We start from the raw sequence: 19903 nt of genomic DNA, 5'->3' as shown, positions 1-19903 counted from the left end.
ATTTGAAAAACTAGAAATGAAATGGAATTTCCTCTCCTTGGTAAAGACCATCTATTAAAAACTCATAGCTAACATCATCCTTAATGATGACATACTAAAATGCTATTCCCCTGAGATCCAGATAGAGACCAGAATGTCTACTGTCATAAATTCTGTGTAGTATTGTACTGGAGGATCTACCCAGAATAATTAGGCAAGAAAAAGAAATAAAATCCCAACTGATAAGAAAGCAGTAAAAAATATCTCTAGTCCTGGATGACATATTTTTTAAAAGACAGAGTGAAAAAATGGATGGGCAGTAACTGCTAATGGGTGAGGGGTGGTCTTTTGGGAGTGATTAAAAATGCTCTGTGAGGATTGCTCAACTTTGATTATGGTAGAAGAGAAAAAAAAAAAACTCTAAATTGTTCACTTAGGTGAATTTTATGGTGTATAAATTATAGCTCAAAAAAATTCTATGGGAGAAGTATAATGGAAAGATTAATGTTTTTAATGAAAAAAATAGCTTCTGACTGTTAAACAGAATTCTTTCATTTTTAAATGGGTGATCATGACTATCAAATCTCTGTGGTATTTAGATTCCATTTAAAGTAGAAATGGAAAAAAAAAAAGAACTGGATGTGAGATTTATGCCAATATATACAATAGATTAGGTCTTCCTTGGTGGCTCAGTCAGTAGAGAGTCTGCTTGCAATGCAGGAGACCTGGGCTCAATCCCTGGGTTGGGAAGATCCTCCAGAAAAGGAAATGGCAACCCATTCCAATATTCTTGCCTGGAGAATTCCATGGACAGAGGAGCCTAATGGGCTACAGTCCATGGGGTTGTAAAAGAGTTGGGCATGACTGAGTGACTAACACTTTCACTTTCATGCAATAGATTAAAAATAATCTCATTAAATGACATCAAATTAAAAATGTGCTAAAGGGAAAAAAAGTTTCCCAAGTTTCTCAGGGATGGGGAATTGAAAGGAATCTCTGTAATTTCTAGGGTATGGAAAGTTTTATGCTGGGAATGAAAACCTTTTGTCATACTACTCGAAGGAAATATTAAGATCAGCACTGTGGGGATCCCCTGAGAGATCACTGGAAATGCAGAATCTCTGACCCTAGCCTGGACCTACGGAATCAGACTCTGTATTTTATAAAACTGCCCAGATTCAATTCATAAGTACATTGAAGTTTGAGAAGAAAGACATTCCTTTGACTCCTTAGTGGCTGAGCCACCCAACCTTTGTTCTCTTTTCCTCTGTGTCTCCTCTGGGAATGTGGAGGTGGTGGTGATGGTTTAGTCACAAAGTCACGTCTGACTCTTGCAATCCCATGGACTGTAGCCTGCCAGTCTCCTCTGTCCATGGGATTCTCCAGGCAAGAATACTGGAATGGGTTACCATTTCCTTCTCTACTAAATGGGGCTTAATGGCATCGACCTCACTGGGCCGTGAAGGGGCTCGATAGAGACAAAGACTCTTAAAGTTCTCGACACAAGGCTTGGTACCCAGGAAGGTTTCAACACACAGTAAATTCACTGTGAGCAATGATCAGGAACACTCCTGGGGGCCTGCAGGGTTACCTGAGGGAAAGGAGCAGAGTGCCCACCTTCCCAGTCTGACAGAGGGCTGGAAAATACTGGTGCACAGGCTCTCCTTGAGGAAGCAGCCCCTTCAGTCAACTTCTTAGAGGCTCAGTTTGCTCATCACCTGAGCCACTCAGGAAGAAGGATCATCAGGAGAGAACGTGGAGTTACCTTCTATATATTCAGTTTTGCCTCTCAGGCTCCAATCATCCCCAGCAGAAACCTACAGAGATAGAAACTATACTTGTTTTGACAGTGCATTCCTGACTTGAGCCTAAAGCCAGACTACCAGCTGCTCTGTTTCCTCCTTTGGGGAAAGGAGAGCCCCCAGCTGCCTCAGCTGTTTCAAGGGGAATTTTAACTAGGGTAAGGCTATGTTCATACTGACTCTTGGTTTTCCTTGACTCTAAGCTTGGAGATGCTTTTCTCACCCCTCTTAGTCAGGCCCCATGTTTGCATACCGCCTGGATTTGGCAACCTAATTTCCTAAATATTCTTCCTCTGTCCATCCAATTGTATCTCAGCACCTGCAGGATTTCAGATCCATAGGTGCTTTTATTTCTTACTCATCATTGCTATCCCAGTTCCTCTCTCTTATTGTTATCATTATTTTATTTATTGTGGAAGTTCACTGGGTTTTTAAGAAACAAGGGATTATAGAAGCATATGTTTGTTATTCCATCTTTACCCAAAAATCATCAATCATCTTAAAAATTCTATTGCGTTTGATAAAGCAAAGAAGCATTGGAAACATTGTGTTTCCTTTTCATGTGTTACTAGTGAAATTGAAATATTTTCCATAAGTAGATTTTCTAATTGTGTTTTGTGAATTGTCTATCATTTTAGTTTTTTTTTTCTATTTTATAGACATTCTTTTTTTTAATTTAATTTTATTTTTTAACTTTACAATATTGTATTGGTTTTGCCTATTATCAACATGAATCCGCCACAGGTATACACATGTTCCCCATCCTGAACCCTCCTCCCTCCCTGCACCATCCATAATCTTAATCTTTTGTTCATTGAGTGTACTATAAATATTTATTCTTTTTGATTTTTGTTACTTTTTATGCATGTAGAAAATTTAAATTTTGATTTGCCGGATCTATCCATTTTTAATATGCATTTTTGTCTTCTGTGTATGTGTGTGTGTGTATATATATGTGTGTGTGTATGTGCGTGTGTGTGTATATATACATATTCCTTATTTTTCTTCTGGGTAATTTCACAAATTTTTCTGTAATATGTGCAAAATGTTTAAAATCCAGCTGAGGTTTATTTTTATTATTTTATAGTAAATGTTTAAGATGATGGCTTTGTTTCTGATGTTATTAACCAGTTTTCCAGCTTTTACTTATTAAATGTCTTATCTTTCTAGTTTTAAAATACTACCTTTTTCATATTATCACAAATTTATTTAACCATGGTATTTCTATAATTCTACAAAAATAAAAAAAATAACATAACTGTTTTAACCTCCATATCCACTCATGCTGAGTAAATTTTATGAAATTGAAATAGAATAGGTATTTCTTTTAGCAGTGTGATAATGATTGTTGTTCACTCAGGGATTTTGATAAATAAAGTTGCTAGGTTTTTCTTCTTGAGTTGACAAGTATATAATAATTTCATTCTTTAAATATTTATTGAGAATATACTTAAAGTTGTGGTATATATATAAATATGCAACTTCTTCCCTGAAAAATCTAAAATAAAACAAATGCGACCTTTTCTGGGCTCCAAAATTACTGCAGATGGTGATTGCAGCAATGAAATTAAAACATGCTTGCTCCTTGGAAGGAAAGTTATGACCAACCTGGACAGCATTTTAAAAAGCAGAGACATCACTTTGCCAACAAAGGTCTGTCTAGTCAAGGCTATGGTATTTCCAGTGGTCATGTATAGATGTGAGAGTTGGACTATAAAGAAAGCTGAGTGCAGAATTGATGCTTTTGAACTGTGGTGTTGGAGAAGATTCTTAAGAGTCCCTTGGACTGCAAGGAGATCCAACCAGTCCATCCTAAAGGAGACCAGTCCTGGGTGTTCATTGGAAGGACTGATGCTGAAGCTGAAACTCCAGTACTTTGGCCACCTCATGCGAAGAGCTGACTCATTTGAAAAGACCCTGATGCTGGGAAAGACTGAGGGCAAGAGGAGAAGGGGATGACAGAGGATGAGATGGTTGGATAGAATCACTGACTCGATGGACATGGGTTTGGGTGGACTCCAGGAGTTGGTGATGGACAGGGAGGCCTGGAGTGCTGCAGTTCATGGGGTCGCAAAGAGTCGGACACAACTGAGCGACTGAATTGAATTGAAATAAACTTTGTCAGTTTACTCAAACTCACTTTCAAGTTTGAGTAAGTCAGAGGCTTCCCTGGTTCTTCAGACGGTAAGGAATCTGAGCAAGAGACACAAGTTCAATCCCTGGGTAGGGAAGGTACCCTGGAGAAGGAAAGGGCAGCCTACTCCAGTATTCTTGCCTGGGAAATCCCATGGACAGAGGAGCCTGGCAGGCTCATGGGGTCGCAAAGAGTCAGACACGACTGAGTGACTAACAGTTTCAGTTTCAGATGTTTTAGATGTAATCTTATTAAAATTTTCAATATAATTTTCCCTTTAATATTTCAATAAAATTATATCAAAGAATTAAATTATCTGACAAAATTTTATATATTTAAAGCATAGGTGAAAAGCCCTGGCATTTTACAAACAGTTTATCCCAGTTCCTATATCTGATATTCATTTTTCATATATTCACAACTGGCAAATGCCTAGTTTTAAATAACACTTTTGTGTGTGACCTTTTAAGAAAATTACCGATGTCTTTGTTTAGAGTGCAGAGGGCATGGATTTCACAGAGCATTTCCCACTAAATGGAGTATATTACTCCAATATCATGGCCATGTTGTCAGGAAGTGGCACTTCATTAAGATAATGTGACCTTTAGAATATTCTTCCAACCTTTTACTATGTCTTTGGTGGTGGGATTTGTACTTTAATTCATGTGGTTTTTGATAAGTTGGAAATAAGAGTAGAGCCTTCAATTACATTTTATTTGACTTCAAATAAAGTTTGAAAATATACATTGTGTGTGAGGTTTGTTTTTTCCCTTCTTCTAAAATGGCAAAAAATGTCAGGTGAAGGATTTTTGTTCAAACTAGGGATTATCTGCCAGGAAAGTGTCTTTTAAAGTTAAATTGGTAAGTATATGCCTATTGTAGAGACAGAGAAAATGGCTATGTAGAACAAAGCAAAAATTGTTCTTCACTGCATTTTCAAAAGAAAAAAAAATAGTTGAGAAGGGCCCCCAAAGATTTTTTTTGTTTGTTTCATGGTCATGAGATAATATATTTTCAGTGTGCTTTCTGTGGTAAACTTAAAATTGTTCATTCAGGATTATCATTGAAATAGATACTTAACTTATAAGTCCACTTTTATGTAAGAGCCAAAGTATGCAATTTAATGGAAAGAGGAAAAAATGACGGTTCTTATTAGACTGGAGTAGCAGTTCTCAAGAATCATTTCTGGGTCACTTTGGTTTTTATTTATTGGATTGAATTTTATGATAATAATTGAATCTTTCACTTGAGTGTCTTGAAATATATTTGTGACCAAGAATTGTTTCTATATTAATTTGTAGACCGTCTTATGTGCCAGAGTGTGTATTTCTTAGTCGTATCCTAGTTTTAACATTGAGATTGTCTTTGTGATATATGTAAAATAGAGCATTCATATTACACCTTTAGAGTGGCAACATTATGTAAAATGGCAGAACCATATGGTGGCAAGAAAGCTGAGCTAGGGAGTTTATGGTTCTTCTACTAGATATGTGGCCTTTGGCAAACTCTTTAGCTTCCCAAGCTTTAGTTTCTGTTTAAAAAAACAAACAAGTAACAACAACAAAAACAGTGGCAGTTTAGAATGCATTCAGCTACAAGTAACATAAAACCCAGTTATAGTCGTTTGAAACATAAAAGTTGATTTTTCTCATACAACCAGAAGATAGAAACTGTGTAGTCCAGAGTTGATGGAACTGCTTATGCTCTCATCAGAGACTTCATTATTTGTCTTTCCTCTCTGTTTGTGTTTGTGGTCCTGTAGTCACAAGATAACTGCTAAACTTCCATGTATCATGATTGCCTTACAGGCAGGAAGAAAGGAAAAGCAATATTTTTTTCTTGATGAAGTTTAACCATTTTATTGAGTAGACATCTCTTTATATACTTCATTAGCTAGCATGGTATTACTTAATGTCTCCTAGCTGCAAGGGAGGCTGAGATATTAAGTGCTTAGTTTTCTGGGCTTTATAATAAGACAAGAGTTAAACTAATCTGTAATATGAGCCACAATTGAATAGTATATAAACCAAGTCTCTTTAACATACTAGAAATAGTTGAAAGGAGTTAATAATACCATTATATTTTATTATAACCATAGTTAGTTGAGAATGTTGTTTTTAGTTCTGAGTGCATAGAAGACTTAATGTACTTTCAGAAATATGTGGAGAGAATGTGAGTTGTTCTGAAATTATGTCATGTAGGAAAGAACTAAAGAGGTAGGGCTGTTTCATTTGGATAAGATAAGATTTATTAGAGGAGGCCAAACAGTTATCCAAATCTTTGAAAGAGGAAATATATTAATACTTACTATGGGCTAATAGAACTAGCACCTGTGAGGAAAACAGTTTTTGGGTCAGTTCTAAAGTATTTGCTAAGAAATCAGGGCTGTAAACTTGTGCTTTTGTTAAATTAAAATGAGTCAACAGTCCATAGAGTCTGCAGATTGAGGATGGAAATTTCTCAAACTGATGTTTACAGTTCCCTCCATCTCTAAGATTTGGCAGTTCTTTTCACTTGTGACTATGGCCTGTATTAGTCCAGGTTCTCTAGAGAAACAAAAACAATAGAGTGAGTTTGTGTGTGTGTGTATGTATGTGTGTATTAGAAGGAATTGGTTCATATGATTATGGAGGCTGGCACATCCCAAGATCTTCAGGGTAAGTGAGCAAGCTGACAATGTAGGTCAGTTCAAAAGTTGGCAGGTCAAGTACCAGGAAGAGCCTCTATTTCAGTTTAAGTCCAAAGGCAAAAGAAAAGCTCATGTCCAACTTCAAAGAGTATCAGGGAGGAATAATTATTTCTTACTTGGGAGATGTCAACATTACTGTTCTTTTCAGACCTTTAGCTGTTTGGATGAGTCCTGCTCACTTTAGAGAGCGCAATGTGCTTTACTCAGTCTACCTATTTAAATATTCATCTTACCCAGAAACATCCTTATGAAAACAGGATAATGTTTGATCAAATATCTTAGCACCCTGAAGCTCAGTCAAGTTGACACATAAAAGTAGCCACCATATGGTCAAAATGAAAAATTCTTCAATGATATATTTTATATTGCCACACAGCAAATTATCACAACATATTGGCTTAATACAAAATTATCTTGGTTTTCATGAGTCAGGGGTTCAGATGTTGCTTAGCAGAGTCCATGGCTCTGGGTTTTAAAAGACCACTGTCAAGATTAGCCAGGCTGCATTTCTTTCTGGAGTTTGTGGTCCTTTAGAGGTGGTTAGCAAAACAAACCAAAGCAAAAACATCGCCCAGTTGTGGATGTGACTGGTGATAGAAGCAAGGTCTGATGCTGTAAAGAGCAATATTGCATAGGAACCTGGAATGTTAGGTCCATGAATCAAGGCAAATTGGAAGTGGTCAAACAGGAGATGGCAAGAGTGAACGTCGACATTCTGGTATCAGCGTACTAAGGTGGACTGGAATGGGTGAATTTAACTCAGATGACCATTATATCTAGAATCCCTGAGAAGAAATAAAGTAGCCATCATAGTCAATAAGAGTCTGAAATGCAGTACTTGGATGCAATATCAAAAATGAAGATTTTTGAGAAGACCTACAACACCTTTTAGAACTAACACCCCCAAAAGATGTCCTTTTCATTCTAGGGGAAAGGAATGCAAAAGTAGGAAGTCAAGAAATAGCTGGAGTAACAAGCAAATTTGGCCTTGGAGTACAGAATGAAACAGGGCAAAGGCTAATAGAGTTTCACCAAGAGAATGCACTGGTCATAGCAAACACTGTCTTCCAACAACATAAGAGAAGACTCTATACATGGACATCACCAGAGGGTCAACACCAAAATCAGACTGATTATATTCTTTGCAGCCAAAGGTGGAGAAGCTCTATAAGGTCAGCAAAAACAAGACCAGGAGCTGACTGTTGTTCATATCATGAACTCCTTATTGCCAAATTCAGACTTAAATTGAAGAAAGTGGGGGAAACCACTAGACCATTTAGGTATGGCCTAAATCAAATCCCTTATGATTATACAGTGGAAGTGAGAACTAGATTTAAGGGACTGGATCTGACAGACAGAGTGCCTGATGAACTATGGACGGAGGTTTGTAACATTGGACAGGAGACAGGGATCAAGACCATCCCCAAGAAAAAGACATGCAAAAAAGCAAAATGGCTGTCTGACAAGGCCTTACAAATAGCTGTGAAAAGAAGAGAAGTGAAAAGCAAAAGAGAAAAGGAAAAATATACCCATTTGAATGTAGAGTTCCAAAGAATAGCAAAGAGAGATAAGAAAGCCTTCCTCAGAAATCAGTGCAAAGAAATAGAGAAAAACAATAGAATAGGAAAGACTAGAGATCTCTTCAAGAAAATTTGAGATACCATGTTAACATTTTATGCAAAGATGGGCTCAATAAAGGACAGAAATGGTATGGACCTAACAGAAGCAGAAGATATTAAGAAGAGGCGGCAAGAATACACAGAACTATTCAAAAAAGATCTTCATGATCCAGATAATCACGATGGTGACTCACCTACAGCCAGACATCTTGGAATGTGAAGTCAGGTGGGCTTTAGGAAGCATCACTACGAACAAAGCTAGTGGAGGTGATAGAATTCCAGTTAAACTATTTCAGATCCTAAAAATGATGCTGTGAAAGTGCTACACTCAATATGTCAGCAAATTTGGAAATTCAGAGGTGGCCACTGGACTGGAAAAGGTCAGTTTTCATTCCAATCCCAAAGAAAGGCAATGCCAAAGAATGCTCAAACTACTGCACAATTGCACTCATCTCACACACTAGCAAAGTAATGCTCAAAATTCTCCAAGCCAGGCTTCAGCAATACGTGAACTGTGAACTTCCAGAGGTTTAAGCTGGTTTTATAAAAGGCAGAGGAACCAGAGATCAAATTGCCAAAAAACTCTGGATCATGGAAAAAGCAAGAGAGTTCCATAAAAACATCTATTTCTGCTTTATTGACTATGCCAAAGCCTTTGACTGTGTGGATAACAATAAATTGTGGAAAATTCTGAAAGAGATTGGAATACCAGACCACCTGACCTGCCTCTTGAGAGACCTGTATGCAGGTCAGGAAGCAACAGTTAGAACTGGACATGGAACAACAGACTGGTTCCAAATAGGAAAAGGAGTGTGTCTAGGCTATATATTGTCATCTGCTTATTTTACTTATATGCAGAGTACATCATTAGAAATGCTGGGCTGGATGAATCACAAGTTGGAATCAAGATTGCAGGGAGAAATATCAATAACTTCAGATATGCAGATGACACCACCCTTATGGCAGAAAGTGAAGAAGTAGTAAAGAGCCTCTTGATGAAAGTGAAAGAGGAGAGTGAAAATGTTGGCTTAAAGCTCAACATTCAGCAAACAAAGATCATGGCATCGGCCCCATCACTTCATGGGAAATAGATGTGGAAACAGTGGAAACAGTGGCTGACTTTATTTTTCTGGGCCCCAAAATCACTGCAGATGGTGATTGCAGCCATGAAATTAAAAGACGCTTACTCCTTGGAAGGAAAGTTATGACCAACCTAGACAGCATATTCAAAAGCAGAGACATTGCTTTGTCAACAAAGGTCCATCTAGCAAAGCTATAGTTTTTCCAGTAGTTATGTATGGATGTGAGAGTTGGACTATAAAGAAAGCTGAGCGCTGAAGATCAGTCCTGGGTGTTCATTGGAAGGACTGATGTTCAAGCTGAAACTCCAATATTCTGGCCACCTGATGCGAAGAGCTGACTCAATTGAAAAGACCCTGATGCTGGGAAAGATTAAAGGTGGGAAGAGAGGGGGATGACAGAGGATGAGATGGTTGGATGACATCACAAACTCAATGGGCATGGGTTTGGGTGGACTCCAGGAGTAGGTGACGGACAGGGAGGCCTGGTGTGCTGCAGTTCATGGGTTCACAAAGAGTTGGACACGACTGAGTGACTGAAGTGGACTGAACTGAACTGAGCTGAGAGTTGATTATTGGAGGAATCCAATTCCTGTAGCTATACAAATGCAATCAGCTCCTAGAGATTATCTGTAGTTCTCTGCCCCATGGCTCTCTTCATAGGCAGTTAATACAACAGCTTACTTCTCCAGGGTCAGAGGAGAGACTCCCACTCTGGTCATCTCAGTCTTACATAACAGAATCTAATCATAGAGGTGACATTTTTGTTGTTATTGTTGTTATGTTCCTTTTAGAAACTAGACACACTAATGGAAAAAAAAGGTTGCATAAATGGACACTTATGGACACTAAGAGTCAAAAATTATTGGAATCCCCCTAGCTTTTAAAACTGATGGTTCTTGGAATTGACTTTTGAAATACAGTGAAGGTTAAACTTCACCCTAGCTTTCACATATTCATTTGGCTCTAAAACGTAATTAAAGATAAGCTGAAGAAAAAGCTTGATAAAAGGAAAAGAGGTGTTTTCATTCTTAATAGAGGTTGCTTTGACACTGGTTACTTTAGAATAGTGAGGGCGTGACTTTAAGGTCATGGAAAATTATTTCTTCCTAAGATATTACTCATTCAAAAATGCCCTAATTAGGCAAGGGCTTGCATGCTCCAGATTCCATCCATTAGGAAAAATAAAAAGGCAGAAAATAATAAATACTACCTATGAAACTGGTCAAGCTTTAATGATATTGTCATGCTTTTATAGTCATTATCATCCTGATGAAAGTGCTTGAATTAACAACCCCAATATTCAGTTTAACAGAATGACGTTTATTTGAAAAGCCAATGCAACTTTGATGTGTTCCTACAGCTCAAAGTAAACAGAATATGCTGGTACTTCTACCCTGCCACTGAATCTCCAAATATTTTCATGGTGGGACTAATATCTCAGAAAATTCCAGTAGTGTAGGAGTCTTTCTGTATTTTCCCTGACTTCCTTCACTACTCTTACCCTACTGACAATTTATAACCCTTGCACCATCTGGGGAACAGACTGTTGGCTGCCAAGTAGACTCATTAACATTCCCCTCCAGGAACTCTTGCTGTTTAATTAGGCTGTCTGCTGGATTCAGGCAGTGAGAGCCTTAGGTGGCTGTGTAACAAATCCATGACTCCATGCATTCAGATGTCAAGGTCACTAAGATTCTTGTTTCAGACTCAATACAAGAAAGGGAATCCAGATCGTTGACTGCTAAACCCAAATCATCAGTGATTTCACCTTAAAGGGGACTTTCCATACTTGATAGAGACACTAAGTTATTCCCCCACTGAACTCACAACTGTCTCTACTGTGTCCTTTGACAACATTCTAACCCTTAGGCCATGAGATCTGGCCTTCAGGCCAACATTCTTGTCAAAACTAGACAATAGTGTTTGTAAAATACTATCCAGACCCAATACTAAAATTACTACATGTGCCATAATTAAATGTGCCCAATTAATTACATTCTCTGAGGACAGATTGTTGAAAGTGTTAGCATTCCAGAAATATTTAAGTAGAACAAATGTTCTCCTTTGAAATGCCAAATTGATGAAGTTCTATTGTAAGAAAAACACCTCTCAAATGAGTGGTTTGGTTAATTTGAATAAACATTTTCTAACCATGGATAGTTTAAAGTAAAAGGAAGATGGTCATAATGCAAGCTATGTCAACTTGGGGTTTTCCATGTTTAAGGACAGAACCATCACAAATATTTGTCAACTGACTCGAGTACTTTTTGGTTAAGTGTTCATTTATCTGTTGGTTAATTCATTCATCAAATAACCATGAAGACAAAATACGATCACAAGATAAGGAGATACACTTACTTCTGTGAGATCTCAGTTTGAAGTGTTGACCTCATCTGGTGAATAGGTATGCATTCCCTGAGGAAGCCATTTGAATGATGAGATAGGAATGAAAAGTTGGGAGACTGAGGCAATATTTACAGGTGGGGAGACAGAGTCTTCTGAAAATAGGAAAACATGCACAGATGCCCTGTTGTGGGGGAGCATGCACCTCTGAATGAAGGCTAGTAAATTGGTTTTCAGAAAGGATAAGGAATTACAGCATGGAAGGAAAGGCTTAACTGACCTAAAATATTAATCTTAACTAGTTGCAGCTAGAGAATCACTCCATAACTACCCTTAACATTAGGACCTGTGCTCTTTCCCTCACCTGTCTAAACTCAACCCTGCCTCTCACTAAGAGAAAAATTAGTGAACAGATTAGTAGGCTTAGTCTTGCTTTCCCCCCACCCACCAATCTTGACTAATAAAAATATTCATAATCTTCATAATGAATTTAGAGGGAGTTACCAGTGCCCTTGCTCTAAAATGAGTTATTTCTGAGAGTGCATCAAAGTTCTTGAGTCAGGAAATATTTATTGGTGTTACCCTTTAAATAAAACAATAATACCTTGTGTGAAGACAAAGCTTTTCAAAGTTATTTTGCCTGTGTCTCAATTTACTTACTTTTATTTTTTTTCTTCAGATATCTTTTATTTAGTTATTTTTTCCTAACTCTGCATAGGAAATGAAATATTCTGTTATAGAATCAGTTTTCCTTGGAGGTTACAAGTCAATAGGGGACCTTGACTTCCAGTTGTTTTTTTTTTTTTTTTTTTTTATGGCACACCCCCCCGCTCCCCGACATAGTATTACTCAAACACTCATTTGCTCTTTTTTTCAAGAGATGGAACTTCATTGGTGGCAAGAGAAATACTTTGGGATCAATGTATTAAACTTCACTTTTCTCCAATTATTTTAATTATAAAGATATCTGGAGGGAAAAAAATGAAAACTTTTAAAGCACAAATAGAATTTAATATACTTGTTCCAGGATGCTGTGATATGATCTCTGTTTTGTATGGTTCACTTACCAAAAATGGTTATAAAGTGTGAGTGATCTGTCAAATACTGAACAACTGGCAGATGCTAGATCTGACATACAGCATTGTTTTAAATATTTTCAATTCAGGCTTTTGTTCTGGATATTTCTTAAACTTTTGTCCTAATTGTATTTATAATGCTCTCTTTTAATAACCTTTAATATTGATATTTATATAGTAATATAATAAAAATGATGCAAATATAACACAAAATGATCTTTAGAATCTGAGCATCATAGTTATTAGCTGTATTATACTAGCTATTACATTATATTAGCTACAAGGTATATGCAGTAGAATAAGATCTGGGAGCCAAAGTGGACCACAAGCTGTCTGTGAATTTTTTTTTTTTTTTTAATAAGTATTGATACTTGCCCTGTGCGTTGTATGAGCTTATTGTGTGACGGGTTTCTCAACCCTTTTTAGAACTGTCTGGACATGATCCTGTAGCCCCAGGTGGTGGAGGTGGCTCCTCTTATTTCATAGTCACATAAAAGCATTAAGCAACTGGTAGGAGTCAGGCATCTGAATCAGCAGGACTCTCCCCTGGAGCAATCTTTCATCCACAGTAACTAATTTTTAGGTAGGACGGTAACTAATTTAAATGTAATTAATTTATTTAGATATATATATATTTTTTTGGTGCTTCCTTTTTTTTTTTTTTTTAGGTATACCCGTGCTCCCCATCCTGAACCCTCCTCCCTCCCCCCTCCCCATACCATCCCCCTGGGCCATCCCAGCGCACCAGCCCCAAGCATCCAGCATCGTGCACTGAACCTGGACTGGCATCTCGTTTCATACATGACATTTCACATGTTTCAATGCCATTCTCCCAAATCTTCCCACCCTCTCCCTCTCCCACAGAGTCCATAAGACTGTTCTATACATCAGTGTCTCTTTTGCTGTCTCGTATACAGGGTTATCGTTACCATCTTTCTAAATTCCATATATATGCGTTAGTATACTGTATTTATGTTTTTCCTTCTGGCTTACTTCACTCTGTGTAATAGGCTCCAGTTTCATCCACCTCATTAGAACTGATTCAAATGTATACTTTTTAATGGCTGAGTAATACTCCACAGTGTATATGTACCATAGCTTTCTTATCCATTCATCTGCTGATGGACATCTAGGTTGCTTCCATGTCCTGGCTATTATAAACAGTGCTGCGATGAACATTGGGGTACACGTGTCTCTTTCCCTTCTGGTTTCCTCAGTGTGTATGCCCAGCAGTGGGATTGCTGGATCATAAGGCAGTTCTATTTCCAGTTTTTTAAGGAATCTCCACACTGTTCTCCATGGTGGCTGTACTAGTTTGCATTCCCACCAACAGTGTAAGAGGGTTCCTTTTTCTCCACACCCTTTCCAGCATTTATTGCTTGTAGACTTTTGGATCGCAGCCATTCTGACTGGCTTGAAATGGTACCTCATAGTGGTTTTGATTTGCATTTCTCTGATAATGAGTGATGTTGAGCATCTTTTCATATGTTTGTTAGCCATCTGTATGTCTTCTTTGGAGAAATGTCTATTTAGTTCTTTGGCTCATTTTTTGATTGGGTCATTTATTTTTCTGGAGTTGAGCTGTAGGAGTTGCTTGTATATTTTTGAGGTTAGTTGTTTGTCAGTTGCTTCATTTACTATTATTTTCTCCCATTCTGAAGGCTGCCTTTTGACCTTGCTAATAGTACCTCGAATAGCCAAAGCTATCTTGAGAAAGAAGAATGGAACTGGAGGAATCAACCTACCTGACTTCAGGCTCTACTACAAAGCCACAGTTATCAAGACAGTATGGTACTGGCACAAAGATAGAAATATAGATCAATGGAACAAAAGAGAAAGCCCAGAGATAAATCCACCCACATATGGACACCTTATCTTTGACAAAGGAGGCAAGAATATACGGTGGATTAAAGACAATCTCTTTAACAAGTGGTGCTGGGAAATCTGGTCAACCACTTGTAAAAGAATGAAACTAGAACACTTTCTAACACCATACACACAAAATAAACTCAAAATGGATTAAAGATCTAAACGTAAGACCAGAAACTATAAAAATCCTGGAGGAGAACATAGGCAAAGTACTCTCTGACATACATCACAGCAGGATCCTCTATGACCCACCTCCCAGAATATTGGAAATAAAAGCAAAAATAAACAAATGGGACCTAATTAAACTTAAAAGCTTCTGCACATCAACTGGAATTTTAAATAGAAAAATATTCTATTACAGATGTCCATTGCTGTTACATATGTTTTCCTGTTACAGTCCTCATTCATAAACACCTCAAATTCACAGTACTATGTTCTTCCTTTAGGTCTGCCTATAATGTTGGAAAAGGGAATTAGGTACTCTTGTTCCATGCAGGTGAAAGAGAATGTGAGGAAAGACACATCTGAGTTGAAAGACCTCTGAGGTTTTTTCAGCCTCAGGAAATTCAGATAAATTATTTTGTCTCCCATTTGCTCTGTTTGTTATCCCATGCTGCTACTGCTGCCAAGTCGCTTCAGTGGTGTCCAACTCTGTGTGACCCCATAGATGGCGGCCCACCAGGTTCCCCCGTCCCTGGAATTCTCCAGGCAAGAACACTGGAATGGGTTGCCATTTCCTCCTCCAATGCATGAAAGTGAAAAGTGAAAGTGAAGTCTCTCAGTCGTGTCCGACTCTAGCAAGCCCATGGACTGCAGCCCACCAGGCTCCTCCGTTCATGGGATTTCCCAGACAAGAATACTGGAGTGGGGTGCCATTGCCTTCTCCAGGTATGACATAAAATTTTTCTGGGCCCCAAAATCACTGCAGATGGTGACTGCAGCCTTGAAATTAAAAGACGCTTACTCCTTGGAAGTAAAGTTATGACCAACCTAGATAGCATATTCAAAAGCAGAGACATTACTTTGCCAACAAAGGTCCATCTAGCCAAGGCTATGGTTTTTCCTGTGGTCATGTATGGATGTGAGAGTTGGACTGTGAAGAAGGCTGAGCGCCGAAGAATTGATGCTTTTGAACTGTGGTGTTGGAGAAGACTCTTGAGAGTCCCTTGGACTGCAAGGAGATCCAACCAGTCCATTCCGAAGGAGATCAGCCCTGGGATTTCTTTGGAAGGAATGATGCTAAAGCTGAAACTCCAGTACTTTGGCCACCTCACGCGAAGAGTTGACTCATTGGAAAAGACTCTGATGCTGGGAGGGATTGGGGGCAAGAGGAGAAGGGGACGACAGAGGATGAGATGGCTGGATGGCATCACTGACTCGATGGATGTGAGTCTGAGTGAACTCTGGGAGTTTTTGATGGACAGGGAGGCCTTTCGTGCTGCGATTCATGGGGTCGCAAAGAGTTGGACACGACTGAGCGACTGATCTGATCTGATCTTGACATAAAATCAATAATTCATTTTAATCTGGTTAATTGTGCAACATTTTTTAAACCAAAATATTACATCTTGTAGCTAACCCATGGACTAGCAGTGCTCATGTAATTTTGCGTCTTGGCCATGCCTAAGTTGTTCTAATGAAACCTTACATTAAAGAGATATATAGATGTACTCGGGTAAATATAGAAGTCTCCAACTGGATTCAAACAGATGGGGTTTAACCACAACTTGTGCTCATACATCTAAGAAGGGTTTGAGCACAGGTGTGTGAGAGGCAGAGACATTTCTGGTTAAGTTTAAGAAAAAAAAAAGCAGAAAAGGAGTTTTTATTTTCTTTAACACTTAAATATAATTGTTGTTGGAACAGTAGAAAAAGATAGTGTTACATTCACTTGGAATCAAGAGAAAAGTTCCACCCAGTGCTCTGAATTTCTCATTTTGCCCTAACTTTTGGGTGAGGTGAAAGAAATAGCAACTTCATCTAGAAGGAAAACCAGAGGAATATGTTTTGGTTACAAATTGTACTTCTGCCATCCTGACAGGATTACTGATAGAGAAGGAAACTCAAGGTCATAGGCCTTGATGTTTTGCTCATTGTATGGTAATTTATTTCTGGAGACTGTTAGGTCAGCTAGTTCTTAGCTAGATGCTGGAAAGATAAATTTGAACTTGGGCTTGTGACACCACTTAACTTGTAATAAAGATTGTTATCAGTGTCTCTCCATCCTGTTTCGAGGGCAGGGAGTTTGGCTATGTGTGTGTGCATTTTTTTTTCCCCCAAATGTGAATGACATTTGAAATGCCCAGTTACTTTTCCTAAAGTAACTGTGTAGCTAGGAATTACTACTACTATAGAATTATAAATGCATTTTTATTATTTAGGGAAAAAGAATGCTGTTGAACCATTTCTCTCTAGCTGTAATGAGGTTCAGTTCAGTTCAGTCGCTCAGTTGTGTCCGACTCTTTGTGACCCCATGAATCACAGCACGCCAGGCCTCCCTATCCATCACCAACTCCCAGAGTTCACTCAGACTCAGGTCCATCGAGTCGGTGATGCCATCCAGCCATCTCATCCTCTGTTGTCCCCTTTTCCTCCTGCCTCCGATCTCTCCCAGCATCAGAGTCTTTTCCAATGAGTCAACTCTTCACATGAGGTGGCCAAAGTACTGGAGTTTCAGCTTTAGCATCATTCCTTCCAAAGAAATCCCAGGGCTGATCTCCTTCAAAATGGACTGGTTGGATCTCCTTGCAGTCCAAGGGACTCTCAAGGGTCTTCTCCAACACCACAATTCAAAAGCATCAATTCTTCGGCGCTCAGCCTTCTTCACAGTCCAACTCTCACATCCATAAATGACCACAGGAAAAACCATAGCCTTGGGTAGATGGACCTTTGTTGGCAAAGTAATGTCTCTGCTTTTGAATATGCTATCTAGGTTGGTCATAACTTTTCTACCAAGGAGTAAGCGTCTTTTAATTTCAAGGCTGCAGTCACCATCTGCAGTGATTTTTAGTGTTTTTTTTTTTTTTTTTTATTGTTTGTGTGTTTTTGATTTCATAGGCCTAATTCTAACCACTCCATTGGAAAAAATGTATTTAGCTGTCATACTTTTTAACCTAGGAAAGTCACATTACTTACTAAAGAACTTTTTTTTTAACTTTATGATTAATCTACAAAATGATTTTTGTCCTACCTATATTTTGGAAATGGGGCAGAATAAAGTCTTACGCTGAAGCAGTGTAAATGTGCAGTAGTGAGAAACTCAGTCTAGTAGGTGAGAGTTCAGGGATGGCAGATAACAATAATAAGGTAAAAGTAAACAGCTTGTTTTTGAAGTTCATTCTTTCACCTTTTCAGCAGTCTAAAGCAAACACCTCTAGAATAAGGTCAGTTATCTTAAGCAACTACAATCATATTTATCTAAGTCAGTAAGTTTAATAATGACACTGTTTTTAAACAACCGTTTTTAACTATTGGGTGATCCAGATGTTTTCTTAATCCTCAGTTCTGCTATCTCAACAGCTCAGCTGTCACTTAATGATCCAATTTTTTAACTGTTAAAGCTCAACATTCAGAAAACTAAGATCATGACATCTGGTGTCATCACTTCATGGCAAATAGATGGGGGAACAGTGGAAAGAGTGTCAGACTTTATTTTTGGGGGCTCCAAAATCACTGCAGATGGTGATTGCAGCCATGAAATTAAAAGACGCTTATGCCTTGGAAGGGAAGTTATGACCAACCTAAATAGCACATTGAAAAACAACTCCATAACCTGACTTGTAGATTTCTGTCTCTAAAGTCCACATAAGATTCAGACAACTTCACAGTGAAGAGACATCATGTGAATTCCTGGGGTGACCCATGATCCTGGGTACACAGGATTTCTGACCTGTGTTATGGAGTTGTGTTGAAAATATGGCATTGTTCCTGGGCTTAGGGGTATTTGTCATGAGGGAAATAGTTAACCTTGGGGAAAAGGAAAACGAAAACAGGCTTAAACAAAGTTGTTTCTAGTCCACAAACACAGGAAGAAATCAGGTGATGATGCTAGCTACATTCATTTGTCTAAAGCCCAAGTGCAAAACATGCTTATTCTCAACTGTATAAATCAGGAAACTGGGCATACTCAGGTGATGTAAAGATATAGACGGGTTTAAGGAAACTGTCCCAGGGCTAGCAATAAGGAAACCTTCACTGCCCTTTGCCTAGTGGGCAAGGGGGAAATGGAGCAGTAGTTGGAGAGAGAGTTGTGTGGAGGACATTACCAAAGGAGCTATGGCATTCAGTCAAGAAACAGGGCCAGCCTGCTGTGACCTGGCAGGGAGGAAACTGAAGGATAAACCCTCTGGTCTTACTCTCTTTTCCTGCCCAAGAATGTCCTACCATTGCTTTTCACTGGATAAATCCCACTAAAAGCCAGAGGACAAGGGAGCTTGTTGATGGAAGCCTCACAGTTCAACTTCTCTGGGCAGAGTTGGGTGGAGGCCCAATGAAAATTCTGTGTATAAACATTTCCTGGTATAGCTGTGTGCATTAAATTTAAGCTGTCTCAGTTTTAAGTGTAAGGAAGCCTTTTGTTACTTTACGAATATGATTTAATAATACATAGTGTGAAAAAGTACTTCAGATAATCATTTACTGATTTAAAGATTGTTGTTCAACAGTGAAAATACATGTTAATTGTACATACTAGAGTAACAAGTGAGGATAAAATTATAGACTTTTGGACTAGCATTTAACAAGAAGGGAAAGTCATTGTAAGGCAGCTGGGTGATTTGGAAAGTCAAGTGACTGATGTCAGAACTGAGTTTGAATCCTGACTGGGGCATTACTACTGAGAACTTAAGTGTTTTACTTAACCACAGGGTGCTGGGCTGCCTAAGTGACCAAGTGCTATTTTTATTATCAGAGTTCCTTTGCTGCATTCTTTATATATATCACGGAAAATGCAAATATCAATTTTAGTATACCACTGAGCCTTGTAATCTCACTTTAAAAATGTTAATGCCTGCTATTAGACTCCTTTTAGAGTAAAAAATAGAGTGAATCTACATGGGGGTTATAAGGGAACATACTTTTGTTAACTACTGATGATCAGATTCACTGATATTCATTAAAACATTTCAAGATGATACATAAGGTCTGGATAATCCTAGTTCAAATGGATGATTCCCTACTAGATCCATCCCTGTTACAAGTGATGAGAAACAAGGCTGTATAATTCAAATCAGTTTAGACACATGTTCACGTTGGAAACAAGGAATGTAAAAGCAGGTGTCAGAAGACAGTTTACAACATATGGGAAGCTCT

At 38.3% G+C, this 19903-nt stretch overlaps 1 protein-coding gene and 1 non-coding gene across 5 annotated transcripts in view; one reads left to right on the top strand and one right to left on the bottom strand.

Annotated features, from left to right (window-relative positions):
• NAALADL2 (N-acetylated alpha-linked acidic dipeptidase like 2) overlaps positions 1-19903 on the top strand; it is a 1369359-nt gene that overhangs the window by 453866 nt on the left and 895590 nt on the right. The gene's annotated exons all lie outside the window — the stretch shown is intronic.
• On the bottom strand, positions 1647-1743 carry LOC139185355 (small nucleolar RNA SNORD125). Its single transcript, XR_011568979.1, has one exon. It is a non-coding gene; the product is annotated as a small nucleolar RNA SNORD125 (small nucleolar RNA).

This window comes from Bos indicus, chromosome 1 (genome assembly GCF_029378745.1).
Source record: "Bos indicus isolate NIAB-ARS_2022 breed Sahiwal x Tharparkar chromosome 1, NIAB-ARS_B.indTharparkar_mat_pri_1.0, whole genome shotgun sequence".
NCBI classification, from domain to species: domain Eukaryota; kingdom Metazoa; phylum Chordata; class Mammalia; order Artiodactyla; family Bovidae; genus Bos; species Bos indicus.
This window is presented reverse-complemented; position numbering and strand designations above follow the sequence as displayed.